At 45.7% G+C, this 7437-nt stretch overlaps 1 protein-coding gene across 1 annotated transcript in view; it reads left to right on the forward strand.

Moving 5' to 3' along the window:
• The window catches only part of FOXP1 (forkhead box P1), a 759404-nt gene that overhangs the window by 220699 nt on the left and 531268 nt on the right, over window positions 1-7437 (forward strand). The window contains exon 3 of the mRNA XM_006158051.3: window positions 3179-3330. The gene's annotated coding sequence lies outside the window, so the exon portion shown is untranslated. The remainder of the gene's footprint in view (window positions 1-3178; window positions 3331-7437) is intronic.

Here is a 7437-nt window from a genome sequence, read left to right on the forward strand (position 1 = left end):
ATATTTCACGGCATCAAAGACATGGCCAGAAAGCAAAAAGATGTATATATATACACACACACACACAGGCACACACACGCACACGCACGCACACACAGTTCTGTATCTCACAACCCTGATATCACATATGGCCTCTCTGAGGGGAGTATTGTACGTTGTTTAGTCTTGGAACTTCTTTTAAAGATAGGATGTCATTTACAATCCTCAGGCCATATGTTTACTCAGACTTAAGAAACATGGACTAATCTTTTTCTATTTTGAGGAGTAATAAATTGAAAAGATAATTACATAATATGGTGTATAATGTAACTCTGGCTTGGGCCATATGTGTTTAATTTTAGAAAAACATGCGTGATGACAGGTTATGAAAGGATGAAACTATTTTAGTCTTTTTAAGGATTAGAAGCATAATTTTTTTTTTTTTAATAAGTGTCCCCCTCCCTTCTCTTCCCTGCTCGGAAAAACAACCCAATACTCAAATCCAACGAAAAACACCCTACTGAGAGGAATTTGTTCTTGTGGTAGCCACTGGCAAGGGAAATTCAACGTAGGGGGCATAGGACTTTCAGCCTCTTGTAAAATGCGATGCAGGCCTCTGCGTGCTGGGAGGATGGGTGGCATGCCGTTCTTAACCCCAGAGCAGAGTGGAGTCGCTGCATTTAGAATCACGCAGAAATCTCTCATGTGACTATCTAATTAGACACAGCCCCGGTTATCTCGTGCCTTCGTGAACACGATTGCGTCTCTGATACAGACTGCTGCAGCGGCAGAAACGCAAACTCTTGCTTCCCTTCTCTCTCAGACATCAACAGAGGACCTTCTGTCTACTTCCGGGCAGGCCACTTGTCCCTCAGGGGCGAGGTGCACCACATCCTCCCTGTACTCTATGAAGCAAGGCAGAGGCTCATAATCTGAGACCCACTTTCAGGTCCCCTCCAGAGCGAGTCGCTTTTCCCTGACCTCACCTAAAGGCTGACTCGCCAGGCGTGGTAGGCAGAAGCATGGCTCCCAAAGAAGTCTGCACCTTGATCCCTGGGACCTGAGGCTAGGATATGTTCCATGCAAAGGGCAGTTAAAGTTCCAGGTGGGATTCAGGTTGGAAACCATCGGACCTCGAGGTGGGGGAGATTAATCTGGATGATGCAGGCTGTGCTCAGTGTAACCACAAGGGTCCTTCACAGAAGGGTGAGGCCAAAGAGAGAGCCCAAGGGTTGGCAACCCCAGAAGGCCTTGGCCCAAAGTCAGTGACTGTGGAGGTACTGGGAAGGGGCCGTGGGTTGAGGATGTGGGCAGCCTGCAAAGGCTAGAAAAGGTGCAGAAACAAATTCTCCCCTAGAAGGATTGTAATCCTGGGGCCACCTTGATTTTCGCCCACGGAGACTCTCCCATTTAAACTTCATACTTCCATAACTGTCAGACAAGTGTGTGTGTAAGTTTAAGAGACCAGCATCCCCAACAGGATGTTCATGCCGTAATCCACCCCAGCTTCAGCCAGTGAAGACCATGAGCACCCCTGTATACACACAATGTGTCCAAGAAGACACGGGACCCCAGGGCCTCCCCACAAAGAGTCTTGGGCTACCACGGTGCCACTGAGACAGGCCAGGGTGTTTTTGGACTGTTAAGCACGGAGTGCTTTGGTATGGGACAAGAGGAAGCCAGAGCTTCAGGGAGGACCCCATGTCTGGTGTGGTTAGGTGACTGAACAGTTGCCAAAGATGGCTGCCTGACAGAATCACCCAGAGACCTTTTAAAAATACCGATGCCTGAGGCCTTCAATCCCAGAAATGACACTTTCTTTGGCATGGATGGTGGTGGCCCATGTGTTGGGATTTTAATACGCTTCCCAGGTGATTCTGGTGCGCCACCAGGGATGTGAAATGCTAGATAGGGCGTAAGCATTGGCCTCAGGTAAACCTGGCTTCTCTCCTTTTTTCTTGTTGTATTTTCAAGAGGCCATGCGTGTTTGCCAGAGAGATCGAGAGACAGAGAAAGAGAGAGCACAAGTGAGAAAGCACCCTGAATCGAACATGGTCACCTATAGTCCCTTCTCCTCTGTTTCTGCATCCTCTTGGGATTTTGGACATACATGCGCATGTGCCTTGGGGTGTTTTCTTAGCCTCTGGATTCAGGACTCAAACTACACTGTCGGCCATGTGAGATCTGGCTCCCTAAACCTTCAGGCCATGGGCTGGATCTAAACCTCCTATCCAACATCTGCCGCATGCCTGCTGGCTATGTGAGCAAGTTACTTAGCTTTAGCTTCCCCACCCGTAAAATGGGTTTGTGATGCTGTGAATGAGCCTGTGTGTCTCTTGTGTGTTACCAGCTCCATAGATGGCAGTCGCTGGTCTTCTGATGACGAATTGGATACTCGGCACATAAATCCCCCGTTGAGATCATGGTAGGCACGGAGGCTGGCCAAGTTACATCTTGTGTTCGCAATTGCCTTTGAGATAGCATCTACCGTAACAGCTATTCCAGGACACAGCACATTACACGTGTACCAGTTCAGCCACTTGTCCACGTGTGCACAGATCATTAGCACAGGAGTCTAGACATGAACCTGGGCCTTCCTCTGAGTTGGGGCCATGGCTGCTAGCCCCGTGCCCTTGGGCCGACCTCCGCATAAGGCTTGCGAGGCAGATGTGAAGGAATGTGGAAGCTTACGGGTGGTGGCTTGCTCAAGAGGTGCCTTTCAAACCATTACCAGTGTCAGTGCTCGGGCTGAGGGTGGCCTTTTGTTACCAGGCTTAGTCTCTGCACGATAAACCATATTGCCCTGTTGCCTGCCATCAGGGAAGGGGGCTTGAAAGCTATGGGAATGATGGTTCTTAACAGTTATAGGCTGTTTGCCTCTGTCTGTAGTTTAATCTAATCTCAGGTTCAGTTGATACTATTGATTAGTTTCTTTTCAAAACCCTATGCGGCCTACGGGGCTTCTCCACGTGGGGTAAAATGTTATTCTTCTCTTACATGAGTTGAGAAGAAAAGGTGAAAGTATACAATTAATTTGCCGGCACTTTCTTGCAAATTGTATGCTGGATTTCTGTGAAATGCTGTATGGAACTAGATGCCAAGCAAATTATTGTTATTTACTGTGACTTTTGCCTGGATATTTAAAGTCAACAATTATGTTTCCTTTTTGTACTTAATGGCCTTTGTACAACATTTTTAGAAACCTGGTCAAGTATCGCTAAGAAAACCTGCGCTTTGGCCCCGTGATTCTTGGGAGACAAGTTAACAGTATCTAGAAGTAACAACCAAGTCCTGTTTCCAAAAGAATTACCCCACACGTCGGGAGTCCCATCGTTGACCTCCTCCTTTAAGGTAATTATTCGTAGGCTATTTGCCACAAGTTTCATTTGTTTTAGAAATACAGACTGAGTATCCCTTATCCAAAATGCTGGCAACCAGAAGGATTTCAGATTTTGGATTTTTTTTTTTCCCCCCAGATTTGGGACTTGTCTAAACAGGAAGTTTATATTTTCTGTGTACCTTATTCATATGGCCTGAAGTGAATTTTATACTCTATTTTTGTATTGCAACATTTTGACTGAGGCCTGTCACATGACGTCAGTTGTGGAAGTTTCCATCGGTGGCATCATGTCGGTGCTCACAACGTTTCAGATTTGGAGCACTTTGGATTTTTAGGTTAGGGCTGTCTGCTGTGTAGCTTCTGTTGTCGTCCGTGCTGACAGCGTTACGGAAAGCAGATAAAATCGAATGTGATCATCTTAGAAGTGCTCTTTTCTTGGTTCAGCCCCAGTGGTGCACTTGGTGGCAAACCGAACTGCTGTGGTGGAAGGCCATGGAGCCAGCACCGGGTTTGGATCCCCAGGTTACAGAGGCCAAGCTGGTTGTGTGCGCACATGTCTGAGACCCTGACAAGCTGGAGGGCTGGGGAAAGAGGACGGTGGTGCAATGGGTTGTGGAAGGTTCTTACTCTCCCTCACTCTCACTCTTATGTGAATGATAAGAAAGTTAGTCTTTTCTTGGAGTAGCATTCAGCTTCGTTTTAAAGTTTCTTTTTCCCGGAGACCAGCAGGTGGCATGGTGGTTAAGGTACTGGACACTCCCACATGGCTGACCATGGTTCAAGTCCCGCACCTGGTGGCTTGCTTTCTCGCTTTCCTTTGTTCTCTCTCTCTCTCTCTCTGATCAAATTTCTAAAATAAATAAATAAAATATGAATGAATAAATAAAATTAGATAATTCTTTATAAAAAAAAAGTTTCTTTTTTCCATGGATGAGGAAGAGAGAGATAGACAGAGAGACAGGTACCCCTTTTAGGGCCTTCATGCCAGAATCCACCTACAGAACATGGGCACGCATCAGTGTGTTCAGGGAGGGCTCTGGACACAGACCTGGTGTGGTTCCATGGGGGTGGCCTCTGAGAGCGTTGTGTTACCACCATGCCACTGTCTGGCTCCTCACATCTGTTTTGACAGGCTGTTTTGTCATCCCTGGAATTCTGTCATTACATGAGTCCTTTTATCAGAGAATAAACTTTTTCCTGTGAAGGAGGGGGCATATATCGCATCAGTAATCCTTCTCTAATCCTCGGCCAAGTCTCCAAATGGTTCCTTCATTTTTGCATTGCCCTTATTTTTGCTGTCCTTTAGCAGCCACCAACCTGAAGGCTTTCAGTGGTGAGAGCCATACGTTTTTTTTTTTTGAAAGCACCATCTCCTGCTTGGTGAGCCAGGTAAGCATTTTCTTCTGTCAAGAGCTCACGGTCCTTGTCCCAGCTGAAACTGTGAACAGCTTGTGGTCCTCTCACCAGAGTGGGAGGCATGCCGAGGCCACACACAAACATGCTAGGGTTTTGTGATTTGGAAGAGCTCCAACTCCATTTCTCCCCGTTTTGAGATACTTGGAATTATAATATTTATATACACACAACTTACTTCCTCTTTTGTGAAACTAATTTGACTTTGCTTATAAAATCTCTTATCTATGAGCCATACGTCTTGGCTAAGTGTGTGTGTGAGTGTGTGTGTGGGTGTGTGTGTAAAAAGACAACCTAGGGGATCACAGATGGCACAATGATTACGTCACTGGACTCCAGTACAGTTGACTGTGGTTCGAGTCCTATACCTGGCGACTTAAAACTCATGCCAGGGGGACCAGCAGTTAGCGTAATGGCTATATTGCTGAACTCTCATGTAGTCGACTGTGGCTCGAGTCCCAGACCCGGTGGCTTAAACTCAACGCCGGGTGTGTGTGCATGCATGCCCAAGATCCCGAGAGGAGAATGGAGGAGAAGGAATTTGGTATGGCCATCCCCCCCGGGGGGGTGATTTCTCACTTCTGTCTCTCTGTCTTTCTGGCAAGCACATGTACCCTATAGCAAAAACCTCTCAAAAAATAAAAACAATCATGCCAGGTATGTGCGCATGTGTGCCCAAGATCCCAAGAGGAGAACAGAGGAGAAGGGACTGCGGTGTGGCCATCCCACCTTGGAAGTGATTTCTCCTTTTTTATCTCTCTATCTTTCTCTGTCTCTCTGGTGAGTGCACACACCCTATAGCAAAAACTCTCTTAAAAAAAAAAAGATAGCTTAGTTGATTGATACATCATCATCGACAGGGTAGGGTGGGTGAAGAGCACAAGACAGGACAGCCGAGAGGAAGATGCAAGGATTAGCAGTCTCTGTATTCCCTCCACTGCGAACAAGAAATCGTGGACATCTGTCCTGGAATAAACGCTTTCAGCTGTAGCCGAGATCCCCTTTAACTTTTCTGCTGCCCATTCCTCAGAAGTCGAGTCTGTCAGGAGTTTAGGGGACCTCATTTAATTCCATTTGTCTACATTTGTTTATACGGGTTTCCTTTTTTTTTTTTTTTTTTTGAGGATGTGTATTTAATTTACAAGTTCATTATCAATCCGTGTTGTATGCTCAGTGCTTCATGCTTTTCCTGTTCAGCCATGACTTTGAAAAAGATGACGTGTTGGCATGTACAGATCCAGCTTACCCTGCTAGGAGTCACCATACTCTGTCCTTTGACAATGAGCCCTATGTATCCGTTTCACGGTTCATAGTCCTGTACTATTGTATTTAGTTTTTAATTGGCTGTCGGGCGTGTGTTTGCCAGATAGAGACAGAAGCGGGGGTAGTGAAAAGGCACCCCCTGGGAGGATGGCCACACACTTCTTCTCCATTCTCCTCTTGAGATTTTGGGCATCCAGACACACAGGTGCAGTGTGTGTGTGTGTTTTGTTTTTTTGGGTTTTTTTTGAGAGATTTTCGCTATAGGGCGCGTGTACTCTCCAGACAGACAGAGAGAGACATAGAGACAGAAAGTGAGAAATCACCCCCCAGGGGGGATGGTCATGCCGCAATCCCTTCTCCTCCATTCTCCTCTCGGGATCTTGGGCACGCACGCACATGCGCCCAGCGTGAGTTTTAAGCCACCGGGTCCAGGACGCGAACCGCGGTTGACTACGTGGGAGTCCAGCGACATAGCCATTACGCTCACTGCTGGTTCCCTGCAGTGTGTTTTTCAAGCTGTCAGGTTTGGGTCTTGAACCGCGATATTGGCCTTGTGGGATCCAGCTACCCTAACCACCCTACCACCAACTGGCCCTATAATTTTTTTACTGCATTGAACATCTTTGACACGCGTAAGAACTTCTTCACGGTAAATAACCCGAAGTGGACGAGAATAGTTAATTGCATTCACTAAACTTTATTGATTCCCAGTTCAGAGCTCACCACCACATCCAGTGAGGAAGATGTTTAGGTATCATTCCTTCCCTCAAGGAGGGTTAGCTTGTGAGGAAGTGGGCAAAAATAGCCCCATGTGCACTGTCGGTGTGTTCCAGCCAGACAGTGTCAGTGCTCTCAGGAGGACTCAGTGGTCCACACAGGTTCCAGGACCTTCGATGAAATTCGGGTTGTGTCCAGTGGCTTCAATCCACAGGATGTCTTGGAAGAGAGATATCCTAATACATTGATTGCATGGCAAGAGCCTCGACTTTAGTTGTAACTTGTAGCAATATTTGGAGAAGGAAGGTATCAACTAGTAAGTCCAGAAGGACAGCAGAGACATTTAGAGATGCCCAGAGAAGCTTATCCTGCATGGGACACCTGTTTTTCATGCTCTTTCCTTCATCCCTTCCAAGAAGCTAGCAGAGGGGCTGGCAGGTGGTGTGGTGATTAAAGGTGCTGGACTCCCACATGGCTAACTGTGGTTCGAGTCCTGGACCTAGTGGGTTGCGCGCTCTCTCTCTCTTTCTTTCTTTCTGGTCAATAATAATAATAATAATAATAATAATAATAATAATAATAATAATAATAATAATAATAATAATAATAATAATAATAATAATAATAATAATAATAATAATAATAATAATAATAATAATAATAATAATAATAATAATAATAATAATAATAATAATAATAATAATAATAATAATAATAATAATAAT

Source organism: Tupaia chinensis, unplaced genomic scaffold, assembly GCF_000334495.1.
Source record: "Tupaia chinensis unplaced genomic scaffold, TupChi_1.0 Scaffold000570_1, whole genome shotgun sequence".
NCBI lineage: Eukaryota > Metazoa > Chordata > Mammalia > Scandentia > Tupaiidae > Tupaia > Tupaia belangeri.